Source organism: Vitis riparia, chromosome 10 (genome assembly GCF_004353265.1).
Source record: "Vitis riparia cultivar Riparia Gloire de Montpellier isolate 1030 chromosome 10, EGFV_Vit.rip_1.0, whole genome shotgun sequence".
NCBI classification, from domain to species: domain Eukaryota; kingdom Viridiplantae; phylum Streptophyta; class Magnoliopsida; order Vitales; family Vitaceae; genus Vitis; species Vitis riparia.
Window position 1 is genome coordinate 9,318,714 of NC_048440.1, and position 16,394 is coordinate 9,335,107.

The 16,394-nt window shown below is 29.2% G+C and overlaps 1 long non-coding RNA gene across 1 annotated transcript; it reads left to right on the top strand.

Moving 5' to 3' along the window:
- Window positions 1-432: 432 nt before the first annotated feature.
- Window positions 433-2,380, top strand: LOC117924054. Its single transcript, XR_004652709.1, has 2 exons — window positions 433-540; window positions 1,786-2,380. It is a non-coding gene; the product is annotated as an uncharacterized LOC117924054 (long non-coding RNA).
- Window positions 2,381-16,394: the final 14,014 nt, after the last annotated feature.

Here is a 16,394-nt window from a genome sequence, read left to right on the forward strand (position 1 = left end):
ATCAAAATATTAAAAATTTGTGAAATATTGGTGGTTGGATTTTATGAAAATATTATCCAAAATTTATGGAAATTAATTAAAATTATTAAAATATTAAGAGAAATTCTAAAAAAATGTTATAAAAATAAATGATAATAATACACATATTGAAGTTGTTTTATTTTTAAAAAATAATATCTAACAAAATTTATTATATTAAATAATAGGAATAATATTTAAAAATTTTATTTATTTATTATTTTTGTTAATATTTAATAAAAGCTTTGTTTTTAGTATTTAAGAAAGATAAAAATCGGATCGTGGACCAATTATCGAACCACAGGTGAATTATATAATTTATATTTTATTATTAGTTACCATCCTAGCGACAATAAAAATGGGCGCGTTTGGATTTATCAATTTAACCCAGAACGGAATGGAACCCCTCCTGGTTGGGATAGCGGAACCCAGTGCCCAATCACTCTCTTTCTCCCTCGACGAAAACGGAAAATCCCTTTCCATAAGATCCTCTGCGAATCCCCTGCCAATATCTTGCCGGCGGTAATCTCTCTCATTGTTTCAAATTCTCATTCACTCTTAAAACTTTTTGAAATTGGTTCAAGGTATGCCAAGGTTTTTTTTTTTTTTTTTTTTTCAATCTTTGAATTGGTTGCCGGGAAAGACGAGGAAAGGATGAGAAGATTAGGAATATTTTCCTTTCATTTTCTTTTTTGGTGTTTTGGTTGGAGAAGAAATTGGGGATCCTTGTTTGGTCATTTGTTCGATCAATTGCAACTCATAATGTTGCTTAATAGCTGCTGATTCAGGGTATATATCAAGGTTTTAATGGTTTGATCATTGTATGAGAAATGGGTTTATGTTTTCAGAGGGTTTCTTGAGACCTATCCTCGTGTCCCCTTGTTCAAATATCTTTATTCATTATTTACTTTTATTGTTTGTTGGTTCTTAAATTTCAAGATCAAATGCCTCTGCAACTGTTCAACTGGATTCTGAACTAAAGAATTCCTACAAATTAAGAAATTCTTGCATGATTAGACCAGGTTTAGCAGGTAAAACACTCATTTTTGACAGCTTAAATTTTGTCCTAGTCTAAATTAGTTGATTTTTTCCTGGAAGTTGGAGTAAGGAGCATATAAAAATAAGGACCTTTAGCAGATATGTTTCAAGAATGCCAATAGGATGCTGTCACATGTTTGTATGGAGCCCATTGTTGAGGGCATCAGTGACATAGAATGTTAGGATTGCAGCTTGGGGAAGGGACTTGATTTGTTGGGGGAGGGAGCTGATGTTGGGTTGTGGAGGAAAATTATTGTTTTAAAGTTTAATGATAAGAAAACTGGATATGAGGAGTTAGAAGTTCATGCATGAAGAAGCCTTATGGTATGCTGCACGCATTTAAGCAAAGATATTTCCTGTATGGTTGTAAACGTAGAGGATTGATTAAATGGCCTAGTGATATGACTATGCTATGGTTGCCTGGATTCTTAGCTTTTTAGCTTATTTCAATTTTAGTCTCTTAGATGGCATTGGTGTTGCCTTCTTTAGACGTAACTGTTTGAATTAGCCTTTTAGTTTTTTCATACCCATCAACATCAATTATGTTGCACTCATTTCCATTGTCAAGTAGTTGATAGCGTTTGTTAAATTAACTTAATTTTCTATCCTTAGCTAAGAATAATTTATCTTCTCATAGATATGTTCATCTGAATGCTTACATTTTTAGGTTGTTTTTCATGTCTTGAAGTTCATTAACAGTATATTCCTATTCTTGTCTTAAATGTTCAGGCTCCATCTTTTAGGTTTGGCTTATTGAAGTGAACCTTTCGAAAACAGGAATCCCTGTCAGTATCTTCATATGGATCCAGAGGCTTCACAGACTGCCCGAGAATCTCTGGACCTGACATTTCACATGTCGAACATTCTTGAAACAGGACTTGATCGCCACACCGTTTCAGTCCTCGTTGCTCTCTGTGACCTGGGTCTGAACCCTGAGGCACTGGCTGCTGTCGTCAAGGAACTTCGAAGAGAACCATTTTCCTCTTTCTCAATGCCAGAAACTCCATCATCTGCTTCGTAGACAGGTTTGTGGTGTCATTTGCTAACTGCCAGAGAAAAGAAATTGTAGTTCACCATTGTTTCAAGCAGTGTCGTAGAACAGGGCATCTTCCACTTTATGCGATCTGCATTATTGTAGTGACTATGCTCTGCATACTCACCAAGCATGTAGGGGCCGATGTATTTTAAGTCTAAGAGCTTATATTCTCCCGAGTCATATCTTCTGTTATGTATTGCTTGTTCAGTTCCTTCCTTATTAGTAGTATTACCTTCTAACACTGTAGGAGGCACAACAAAGAAGAAATGTATTAGTCTCTCTCTCTCACACACACACACCAATCATAGCTACTTTGGTAAGAAGACATGCAAGAGCTATAGACAATGCAGGTAAAAATGCAAGAAGCTAATAGAACTCAAAATAAATACAAATTCATCATCAAGAAACTGCAACAGTGTTGCTAGCTAGATTTCATTGAAGTTGGGTGAGTGAAAAATTTTCTTTGCCCATATATGATGAACATCCCATTTAGTAATAAGGTATTTGGGCATCCCATGGGAATGAACCATGACATAATTTTATCATTTTTCATGCAGCATTTGGAAATACAATTTATGCATTGCACTATGGAGATGACACCTTCATCACCAATATAAAGTATGAAGTGTCATTGAAAATTTTAAAGTGCCTTCGGAACATGAGTTTAGGACACCAAAATGTATTCACCTAATGCTGTAGAAAAACATGATGGAACCATTTCTATCAATTTAGATAGGGCAAGGCATGATGGAAGGTGGAAAAGGCTTGGCTTTGTTTCATAGAAGGGACCAAAGAAATTGAGTTTCCATAGTGGTGATGTTCATTTGATATATAATTTTCATTTGCGAGATCAAAGACATGCAAATCCTCTGTTCTTTTTAAGATAGCAAGGTAGCAAGGAGGTGATTTGTTCACTGGGCGATTCAGTCAGCCAAATTGCACTAATGCAATTCATGTGCCCCATTACCTCCTACAGAGCAAGTCTAACTCTTAGTAAGACTAAGGGCTAGGGCGAGCGACTCGCTCTATTCTCTACGAGTTCACATAGGTGAAGCATCTAGCTTAGGGGGTTGCGTTGAATTTGATTATTTGAAAATTTGGTAATCCGAAGATAAAAAACCACTTGAGAGAAGGATGATGATTATGACTGTTGTATCAATATTTCTGCTACACCCAACAGTGGAGGCCCCTCCAAGGCTGATAAGGTGGTGAGTTTTCCCAGACAACCACATATCAGTTTTCAACAATTTTGCGGGTACATAACCAGGAGGAGTTGGGCTCTCAATTTGTGCATATAATTTTATCATCATGGTGTGAGGGAGTGAATGATCCTATCTATTGCCTTCTCTCACTAAGTTCTTCAACTCGCAGAATTCAATATACATTCAGGCATGAATTCCAATTTGAAAGGAACCTAGTGAGTAGAGGTATGAGGAAACAATGATGAAGCGGCCACAAAAAAACATGAAAGGAGTAGCATCTGTGATTAATTTCAATCCATTTACCACCCCATTTTATCTTATAAAATAGAAGATAAATCCACCCTAATGCAATTCCCCTTTCCCACATAGGGAACAACAAGAAACCATTCCCATGCCAAAAAATAGTGACCTCATTGGTTTATCTAATCATGTCACCAAGCTGCATCAAATATAGATTCTATTACATAAAATAAATTATAAAGAGAATGTTGAGGATTTAATTACCTTAAAGAGTAATCAAAATGAAAACTTCTCATAATATCACTCTCCTAAACTTAAACAAAAAAAATAGACTACCCTAAAATGACAGCATGTTCTTTTCTATAATCCCAGTGCCCCCTCCAAAACCCTTATCTCAACTCAAATTGTATGTCTTAAAGAATACTGGTTATATTCATGACAAACTTAATCCTTACCAAATTAGTCAATTATTCATGGCATGATAGTTTGGCCAAAGCACGTATGGACAAAAAGATATGCCAAAAGAAATGTTTTATCTTATATTAACCATAGCATGAATAATGAAATATATAGCAAAATGGATACATCCTTGAAGTTAGTATGATTTATACCATATCAATACTTATGTTTGGGAATGTGACGTAATAATTTGGAGTAGAAGAAATCAACTTGTACAATTTGTTTTGCTAAGTATATGTTTTATTCATATACACATCTTCTGTAAAAACTATAAGGAAAAAAAATAGTATTCACCGAATTCTTATTAAAAATAAAACAGAGGTACAAGCCCTGATTTATACAAAGCAGAATGTAAAATAAGTCTTAATTATATGAATAAGAAAACATATCTCCTAAGATTTTGTTGTTATTAATCAACAACATTTATTCAAAATTTAAAAAGTCAAATAATGTTCAAATAATAACTAATTATTGGACTATTGGTTTAAAACAAAATCTATCCATAATTAGAATGATTTGATTTTATTCAAATTATCTTCCAACACTATGCACATTTAATAGGATATTATGTCTTAATTCATACCGAATTGATCACTTTTTTGTGGTATGATAGTTTGGTCAAAGTGTACATGCATTGAAAGATATGCCAAAAGAAATGTTGTCTCTCCATAGTACTATCAACATTATGAGTCAAATCCTTAATAAAAGAACCTAAACAAAAACATATTGTAGCATTTAGATTAAACACCAAACATTAGTCTAATATAATGCATATTAGTCAACCAAAAAGTTCCATCAACAAACAATGCATAAGACCTCTTAATGATCATCACTAGGAGTGTCACCCCCATGAACTTCCTTTCTACCAGTGACATCCTTGTCATCATTTCCATAAGCTCCATCATTATCCTCTCCATCATCATGAGAAAGGGGTGGAGTTGGGGGAAGATTTGATTTGTTGTCTTCCATGCAACAATTGAATCATTCGACCCTTGATGTATGATTTTCAACCTTTTGTTGATGGATTTAAACATAGCATAGACACCTTGAATAGTGGAGGATGCCTTATCACTACATTCAAATAGAAAGCTATTTTCCTCTACTCTTCTTCACTTGGATCCACACCTTGAAATTAGTGGTTATGTGCAATCTGCAACATCATATATCATATTTGTCAGATCCACCCCAACATTTCGAAGAAGCAAGCAATGCATCTCAATATTACTACATATGCTAATATTGTTTAATTTAATCTCACTAGACATATTTCATACTCAAATGTTATTAATATAAACATTTTTTTTCTCAAATCTTGTTTAGTTATTTGAAATAATAATTTGCCTAATTAGTACCTTCATTTCATTAATTAATTATCCATTTTATAAATCAAAATTATATAAAATAAAATAAACCATGGACCAATTTATTTTTAATGAAATTAACCCACCAAAGGAGCCCAGGTGGTTAAGACGAACATTGGAAAATATGATCTTAATAAGTAGCAAATGGTCCTAGTTTCGAATGCCACTGATGATACCCTGAATTTACCCAATGTTGGTCTCACGAAAAGTTTTTACTTAAAATGATAGGATTATTTACCGATCAAAATTCAATATAGGAATAAATTAAGCAAAAAACAATCTTCTCCCCATTTTTACTGCATAAATTTTGCCCATCTTAGAACTTGTTAATTCTATCTTCGTTCAAGATTCTTACCCAATATCCCACATTTTCATACCCACAACTTTCTTTTACAACATCCATATTCATAAGAAAGAATTCCTGTCATGTGTTATCCATATTCATACTATAGAATTCATAAACACAAACAAGCAGTAAAGCATTAAACCTAAAGATTTTGCAAAGTACATTCCAAATTTGCCAACAAGTTGAAAACTCAATCACAGAACCAAACACAACATCAAATCCAAACCCAAACCAAAATCACAACAAATGGGTATCCAGGATCTCAATACTCACTTTGACTTACAAAATATGGAAAGAAAATTTTTAGAAATGAGGGTACAATGGTGATGCCTTGTTGAATATGGGAAGATGGTTGCCAAAAATATAGCTTACCGAAAATAGGATAATCTTGTTGGAAATGAAGATAATCGACTAATTAATTGTATGATTTTTGAATGAAGATTCAAAAATCCTCCTTTTGTAGGATCATTTAGACCATATTTGTATGGTTTTTGAATGAAGATTCAATACAATATTCCATAGCAAAACTGACATAGCATAGACTGATAATCGGCTAATTAATTATAAGAACAAAAAATAGAGTGTTTTTAAGGAAATTTTTTTAATTGTTTTTTATTGTTTTCATTTGTTTTTTGATAATTGTTTTAAGAAATAATTATACAAATATGTTAAATGATTAAAAATAAAACATTAAATATAAAAATTATTTTTAAAATATATTTAAAAATATATTAAAAATATTTTACGTTTTCAAACAATTTTTTATTCTACAAAAATAAAATAAAAATTTCAAAAACTCTTTTTTAGAATTTATTTTCAAAAATAGTTATCAAATACGTTGCATGTTTTTTTAAAGTAAGTTGCTTTGAGCATAATACAACAACTCGCCAATGATCTTAGCATAATACAATTTAAAACCATACTAAAGAGCTTTGAAGGGGCTTGGCATGGAATCTAGAAGAGAAGAGGCCGAAGACTCGTTACCCTTGAAAGATTGTCATCTCAAAGTAATAGAAATTATTAAGGGTTTGTTAATAATAATAATAATAATAATAATAAAAGAAAAATATATTTAAAAATCAAAAATTATTTTCTATTTTATGTTTTTAAGAATAGAAAATAAAGTGTTTTTAGAAATATATTTTAATTATCTTAATTTTTTATGGTTGTCATAAAAAATAATTATAAAAACATATAGAATGATTAAAGATAAAACATTGAACATAAAAATTATTTTTAAAATATATTTTAAAATATTAAAAATAGATTAAAAATATTTTAAATGTCCAAACATATTTTTATTTTATAAAACACTAAAAAATAATTTTTAAAAATTATTTATAAATACTATTTTTTAAAATTATTTTTAAAAACAGCTACCAAGATGGCTATTCTAGAAGAGGTTGTGCGGGAGTGTATAGTCAATCCCAAGCCTTCATACCCCAAAATGCGATTGCTGCTTCACAATAGCCCATCCCCTGGACTCAGTTGTCTCTACTTACAAGTTACAAGTCAACTCCTCTCTTTGCCCTGGCCCGACCGATACGGCGAGGCCCGACTTTAACCGACTCTTCACATCACTGCCTAAAGTTCATACTGGAAAGCAGAACCCTTTTGGTCCAGACCACCTTTTTAACTCTGTGCGATTTGAGAGCTCCAAACAGAACCAGTCATGATTTGAGGCAACCTCTCTCTATCATAGATTTGAATTTTTAAGGAAAATGAAGTGGAGTCTTGGTGTATCATGTGTGTTTTCTTCCCGTCTTTATAAAAGCTGACATTGATGTAGCACTCACGGAGTAGAAGGTGGGAAAAGGGTCTCTCTCACGGCCTCATTTGAAAATACGCCTCAACTAGGCATCGTCTCTTCATATACCTTTTTTAAATTGTTATTATTATCTTTTATTTTAATACATAATAATTAATAACTTTTATTTGAGAGAATATAAAATTTAAATTATTTTTAAATGTTTTATATTTTCCTTTTTCTTTTCTTTTTTTTTTTCCTCCAAAATTCCATATCAAGCCACATTTTTATAAATAAATAAATAAATAAATCTTAATCCAAAAAACAAGGATTTGCTTGGGAAGATTTTCGAAAATAATTCTTAAAAATATATTTTTAAAAACACTTCTTCATTGTTTTTAAGAATAAAAAATAGTTTCCTTGGCTTGTTCTTAATGATGGTGCTATGCAATCATCTATAATGAAAAAAATTTAAATTATTTGTCATATTATTAATTATTATTGATAACACTTTGTAGAAAACAACTCAAAACACCTAGACTTGGAGTAGTGCCTTCAAAAACAATTTTGAAAAATATTTTTGAGAATTATGTTTGAAACTATTTAATATGGGAACAAAAATTTATTTGAGAATGTAAAATGCTTTTAATTTGTTTTTTATATTTTTTAATAACTTATGTTAAGTATTTTATTTTTAATTATTTTTTATATTTATATAATTATTTTAAAACAATTTTTAGAAAATAAGTGAAAACAATTAAGGGAATATTTAAACCTATTTTTTATATTTTTTAATAATTTTTATCTATTATATTTTATTTTCAATCATTATTTAAATTTATATTACTTTTAAAATAAATCTTAAAAAAAAAAAGTAAAAACAATTTAAAATGCCCAAAATGTATTTTCAAAAAAACATCTTATTTTGTGTTTTTAACAATAGAAAACCATTAGTGACGTCAAACATGCTTTCCCTTTTTTTTTTTCCTTAAGAATAGAAAATTGTTTAATAGCTTCCAAACAAATCTTTAAATTTGTTTTAAAAAATAAAATGTTTTTCAAATAAATTACAAGGAAAAGATATTGTATCAATAGTTTGTAAAACATGTTTTTTGAATTAATATATATATAGTTTAAATAAAAGCAATTTCATAAATTTTAAATAAAAATAAAATAAGTAATTTTTTTTATATATAGATTCTATTTAATATTCATACTTATCATTATTTTTTTTTTCCTTTTCAACTTTTCATTTGTTCATGTGAAATTTTTTGTTTTTTATAATTTTTTTCTAAAAAAAAATATTTTATATATTGAGAGTTTTGTAATTTTGTATCCAATAAATTTTTTAATAGTAGGTTTTCATCAATTTTAATATGTTTAAATATTTTAAATTTTGATATTTGATAAAATAATGGTGAATTTATAATGACTCTTACTTATCAAATTATAGATAATTAACAAACAAAAATCTCATTACTCTTAACTTATTTATAATAGTTATTTGGAAAATCCTAAAATTTATTAGAGAAATTATTGAATTTTTTTATAAAATTTCTTATTATAATATTTTATTGCTATAAAACTTATTAAAAATTATTGAAAACTGAAAACTTTATAGTAAATTTTCTTGTTATTTTTCTAATTCTTTTCAAAATTTTCTTCAAAATTTGCATTTCTTTTTTTTTTTTTTTTTGCAAAAATTAAAACCCTTTTTTACTATTTTTTTTTAGTTGAATAATTTGATGCCTTATATATTTTTCTTTCTTTTCTAGTTAAAGCTTAAATTACTTAATTTATTGAATAATAATGATAATACGATCAACCAATTCTAAAATATGAAAATTTATCGAAGTTCATTATTTAACTTTCCTATTAATATATGATAGTAGAAAGCAAGAGTGAACTTCAATACAATAGTAAATTTATCATAATTCTTCTAACTTTTTTTTCTCTATATCGTATCAATACCTTTTTACGATCTCAAGTTCATCAATGGCCAATTCCCCACTTACTAATTCTCATCTAGCAAATGACTTTGTCAACACCTCCTAGTTTATCAATTTCATTCATTCAAGTTGTGAATCTAACTGCATAGCCAATTGTAGCAAAGCTCAATAAGGATAACTTACTCCTCTTGAAGTAGGAGATCTATATTGCAATTCATTGTTTTAGCTACAAGGAATTATCTTGACAAATTGAAGACTGCATTGTATTCGCTTGCCTTAATTAATGATATTCTATCCAAAAGAGATCAAATACATGATGTTATTGGTGGTTTAAGCCATGATTATAAATTAGTGGTTTTATTACATCTAATTTTTAATGTTTATAAATAATTTGATGTAATTACTTTATTGCTTGCACATGAGAAATGGCTTGAGCAATATAATATCAATTCTTCTGGTGTTATCGCATAAGCTAATGCAGCATATCAAAATCTATAAAAGAAATTCAATCCTCCTAGTCAAGGTAATTCAACATAGAATTAACAATTTCATAGAAGTCAAGGCAATAGGTAAATGGTGGCAAAAGCGGTAATAGTCCTTAATGTCATGTCAACTTTATGGCAAGACATGCCACACTATTCTCAAATGTGACCATTGTTTTGACCTTTTCTTTATGGTTTTGTTTTTTTTTTTTGTAACAACTCTAACTCATATGCTAGTACTATATGAAATCTTAGAATTGGAATAAGTTTGGTAGTAGATCATGAAGTCTTGATGATTTTCTCTTTCCAATAAATGGTAACACGCTTTGAAATCATCAACTCTACACCACAAAATTCCTAATTCAATTCAATATGAGATCTTAGAATTGGAATAAGTTTGGTAGTAGATCTCAGAGTCTTTATGATTTTCTCTTTCCAATGAATGGGTAACACGCTTTGAAATCAACTCTACACCACAAAATTCCCAATTCAATTCAATATGAGATCTTAGAACTGGAATAACTTTAGTAGTAGATCATGAAGTCTAATGATTTTCTCTTTCTAATGAATGGGGAATACGCTTTGAAATCATCAACTGTACACCAAAAATTCCCAATTCAAATTGAACATTTACTTAATGAGGAGCAATGTTGCATGAAAGTAGAAGCCCTCAAGTCATGAACTTTTTTTCTAAGAAGAAGCAATGATGACTACCCTAACTTTCATCTCTTAGTGTTAGTGTCAACCCAACAAAGTGCTTTCGTCATTGGTATTCTTTTTGGTCTCGAAGGCCTTCCTTGCATAGTTTAGGTGGAGGGTGAAGAAGGCCTCCTTTCGAGGGGGCTTGAACTATAAGTGAGATATCACTCTAAAAGAGATAGAATTCTAATCCTATGTCAAGACCTATGTGTGAAGAGACAATCTCAAGTAGACATCTATAGGGCATCCATAATAATAACATATTTTGGTTTAAGCATTTACTCATAATCTCACTAAAGAAGGAGCCATAGGTCAAACCTCAACCTACGCTTGAGAGATAACTATCCATACATTGCTCCCTCTCCCAAGTTGGATCTAACATTGAATCTCACTTGAATCGTCCCCTCTACAATGCAATCCAAATGCAAGTTATGCTCACAACACCAAACACTCTAGATGAAAGGGTATGGTTTTCACACTAGTGCACCCAACATGTCACCAATGACTTTAGTAACCTAAATATAAGAGATGAGTACTAGGGCAAAAACAAGCTACATTTGAGTAGCGGTACAAGTGTGCCTATTGCTAATGTTAGACATTTAATATTTTTAAGTCTGCATTCTTCTACATCCTTCATTTTAACAAATTTAGTGCATGTCTCACATATCACCAAAAATATTATTAGTGTCTTACAATTTAAAGGATAATGAGGTTTATTTTGAATTTCACTCCTTTCTTTGTTTTGTAGAGGATGTGGTCATTGAAGCCATTGTACCCAAAGGGACTTTTAAGGATAGTCTTTATCAATTTCCTCTTCTAAGGCTTTCATCCTCTACAAAAGTATATCCTCCTTCAATTCTAGTTAATCACCAATTTGGCTAGTTGCCATCACCTTTCCATTTCACCTTTAGCTAATAAGTTTTCCACAACTTCAATCTCTAAGGCTTACACAACCATTTTAAGTTATATTTTAAATCCACATTCAATCTTATAATCAAGGGTCAATATCCAACTTAGATCTTTGGCATCGAAAGACCTAGCCATCTAGTAGTGAAGATTGTCAAAATTTTCTTGAATCAATGTAGTGAAATTTTTTGTAGAAATAAAATTTTTCATTTTTCATTTTTCTTTTCAAGAGTGATAAGTTGTTTTTTCCAATTCCAAGTACTTCTTATCACATTATGTTAGATCTTGTTCACTGAGATGTCCCATCATCTCCTCAAATGATTTTGAATGTTATTATGTGAGTTTTATAGATACCTATTCTAGGCTCTTGTGGCTCTACTTCCTTAAAGCAAAATCTAAGTATATCTTTCATAATTTCAAAACATTTTTAGAACTTCATCTTAATTGTAGATTAAAATGAGGAATTTCATTCTCTCACTTCATGATAATTTCACATTTTTTGAGTTGTTCATCAATTATCATAACTTCACACCCTTAAATAAAAGGGGTTGCAAAGAGGAAACATAGAGACATTATTGAAAGGGGTCCCACTCTACTCACTCAAGCCAACCTTCTTATCAAAATATTGGGATGTAAGATTCGGTGCTATTGTTTATCTCATCAATCAACTTCCAACTCTTATTCTTGATAACAAAAGTCCATTAGAAGTCCTATTCAAAGTTAAGCTCAACTACTCCGAGTTAAAGGTATTTAGCTACTAATGTTCCCTTTTATCAGACCTTATAATGATGACAATCTTGAATACAAATCTACTCTATGTATTTTTCTTGGTTATAATCCTCCGTATAAGGTTTCAAAAACATATTTGATGCTTATTTTCTTATTGAATGTTTACCATGAGAGGGCTTGATTTGGAGGTTTAATTTAATTATTTATGTGCAAACCCTAGAGTAGGTCTTGAGATAAATTATAGTTTCCATTATTTTGAGAGTCAAATGCCCAAGAATGTGTCTGTTGTTCAAATATGACATCCTATTCTAATTGAAATATGAAATTAGATTAATTAAGGCTTTATTAGATTTTATTGTTCCTATGAAATTAAAGAACAAGGAAATAGTGTTAAAGCTTATTTAGGTATCAAAATCTAATAAAAATAAATGAAAAAGTCTAAAAACTTATTGTTCCTATGAAATTAAAGGATAAAGAAATAGTAGATAAATTCATATTTAAAAGGAAAAGAATTTGAGTACGTTCTTCTATGATCATCTTTAAAACAAAGAATGTGTAATCCTCTTATGTGATCTCCTAAGTTGATCATGATTCAAAAAATATCAATCATGTACTTTTGATCGACTTAACTCAGGTTCGATTAAACTTATTCTTGACTTTTCTCCTTCAAGGATCGTCTTTGAATTTAAGAAGAAAATTAAGCTTGAAGCAAATTAGGGGAATATTGATTGCACTTGTGAAATTAAGCAAAACTTTCTCTTTAATTTTTTGTCATTTCTCAAATAATTTGTCTCTTTATAGAGAGTTATAGATAAAGATGGATTGATTTAAAAATTCAAATAAATAATTATTTGAATTTGAGATATGATTATTTTCTAATTATCACACATGTCATAACATTGGGACCACCTTCATTTATTTATTTATTTAGGTGTTTGCAAACATGTTTTTAAATATCCTAAAATATGAGTATTTATTACCATAATAAAAATTTATAATGATTAATTATTTCATTTGAAAAAAATAATAATTGGATAATAATTAGGATTTCTAATTATGTATAGTTGATTTCTTTTATAACAACTTTGATAATTTATAATAAATTTATTTCTCAATCAAATTGTAAAAAAAATTGAGGCAGTTTAATTTGTTTTTAAAACAAGAGTTATTAAAATTTTCAAAAAAAATTATTTTATTTTGTATGAGAAATTAAATTTAAGTATAATAACAAGAAATTAAAAAGTTGAAAAGGTGAAATGAGAAAAAGTAACTTTTTCATTATGTTAAAAGTAAACTTTTTATATATATATTTTTTTATTAAGATGAGATTGTCTTAAAAAAAAAGTGATAACTTAGAAAACAGATGGCTCAAAAAATACTTAAAGCACCTTGGCTGAAGACTTAAAAGTTAAAAAACCAAACCCGTTAGTCCCATCCTTAATCAATCAATACTTAATTAGATAGAAATAACTTAAATTTAATTAAAAAAAATATGATATTAAAATATTTAAGTGGGTATAAATAGAAGTCAACTAACCAGTCTTAATGGGAAGGTAAATTCTCACTTGAATTTGAAAAAAAGTGGAAAGGGTGGGTTTATTGGTGGAAGATCATAAACCCATGACCTAACCTTTTGGCAGTCCTAAGAGCTTTGAGTAGATCATAATTCAGAGTCCCCTTTGGGTGCTTCCGAAGATATCCGGCCACTGAAGAGAAGTCAACACCATTTGGTAGGCAGTATGCACAAAGACTGGGAAGAAGAATATTCAAATATTCAAAGGGAAAGGTGATCTGTTACCTACTCCACGCCATATGACAAAATCAATGGCTTTTTAATATTAGTACTAGTTTTCAACCATTCAAAACCATTTTAGAAATTAGAATTAGTGGGGCAACTTGCACTAAGCCAGCAGCCTCTAGGGGATGGATGGATACCAAAGTCTGATTTTTGCCATTTAAGTATTAGATTTTCAAGTGTCATCAAATTGTAGAGATTCATTTGTATTTTATTAAGGCTTTTCAAAATATCTAAGAGAAAGAAAAAATAAAAAAATAAATTTAAAATAAATAAATTATTTTTATAGATTTTTTAAACTTATTTTACTTATTTTCTTTTATTATATAAAGACTAAATAATTATAAAATATATCATTTTAAATCACTTTTAATTATATTTATTTATTTTTTACTAATATTTTTTAGAACCAAACATAATCTGATTTTCTGCCCCCTCATCTTTTTCCATCCCATTTTGTTTTTTCTCATTCCTCTCAACGTCAAGATGGCCCATTCAAAACCCCTAACCCTTTCTTCTTTACCTTTTCTTTCCTTTCTTGTCCCCCAACCCATTGTTTTCCCTCTCCAATCATGGTAAGGGTGAAAATGACCTGAGATTTAAAAATAAAAAAAAAAATTTAAAAATAGTTATTTGGTAAAGTAAAAGATCTATTAAGAGGAGAATTCAAATACAATACCTATATATTCACCGTCAAACCGACAAAAGAGAAAAAAAAACCAATTATATAAATAGGACTAAAACAACCTTAAGTAGAGTCTAATCAATTAACAAAACTATCTAAAAATGGTATTTTATTCTTACAGTTTAGTAATTTTTTTATAAAATAATTTTTTACAAAGACAAGATATTTTTTTTGAAGGATTATTTAAAAGTAATTATATAAATATAAAAAATAATTAAACTATTCATTTTTGGGATCCAAATGCTCCTTGGGTCCTACGTTTTGGATTTGAGTAGGTTGAAAAGGGAAAAATATACAACCTTCACAAGAAGGACATTTTGTGGAACAAATGATTCACACTCCTTTAAAGCTCTTTAAATCTCGTGGGTAGCATAGCCACCGTGATTAATGTCTTTCTTGAAGTCGGTTAGCTACCTCCCATAGAGGCTTGTGTGATTGAAGGAAAATTTGAAAAAGGAATTTACTAAAAAATTATTCTAAAAAATATTTGAAACATAGAAAAAAAAAAGTTATAGACATTCTGAATTTGAAATCTTATTTCCTTTTTTTAAAAAAAAATATTTTCAAAAACTATTCTCAAAATTTATATTTTGAGAATTGTTTTAAAAGTATTCTAAATAGGGTATTAGGATCTATTTGATAATTATTTTAATATATATTTAAAAAAAATATGTTAGTTGATTAAAAAAGACATTTTTTTTTCTTCTTAAAAACAGAAAGTAAGATGTTTTCTAAAAACATTTTTTAGTTATTTTTTATGATTATTTTAAAAAATAATTATATAAATGTGAAGAATAATTAAAAATAAAGTAATACATATAAAAATTATTTTTAAAATACATTTAAAACTATAAAAAATAAATTAAAAATATTTCATGTTTTCAAATTAACATTTGTTTTGTAAAATATAAGGGACAGTTTTCAAAATTATTTTTGAAAACAATTACCACATTATGTTTTAGGTTATTTTTTGTTTTAAAAAAATGCTACGAAAAAAATAGAGAGAATGAAAAGTGAAAAAAAAAAAAAAATTAAAATTAATAAATTATTTGTATATATTACTTCAAACTCAAACTAAATTTGAATGTGTTGGGATCGGGCACTTCAACATGCGTACTCATTATTATTTTAAGGAACCGGACCAGGTCTTGGGTGCGAGTAAATGTTTCCATTTGTTTGGCAATGATTCGGGACCTCCTCAGTCCTCCATGGAGTTTTCTCTGTTTGACTTTTCATGGGTAACATGGATGCTTCACTCTTGGTACTTCAAATACTCTCGGAACTTTTGAGACCTGAGGAAAAAAAAAAAAAGAAAGTATATATTATATACCGACGATCATGAACAGAACATGCAGTAGCTGTAGCTGACACATAGAAAGAGAGAGAGAGAGAAAAAAGGTACATTGGTTGTCCTCATTATTATTTAAATTTAGAATAAATTTGTATAACCTAAAGTCTCTGGCATTTTATTAAAACAATTCTACCCAAACCCCCATATGCTTTTGATGCATACACGTCTAAGGAAATGTACATTGGGATACCCACCTTCAATTACTATCTTATTAATTTTAATTATAAGATTAATTGTAGTATTTATCAAGGGAATGTTAACTAAGCCATCGTCTTTTATTACAAACAAAAAAGGAATCGCCAGTCAGAAGCATAAATGGTTCTTTCTTTTAATGATGTCCTTATATTACCC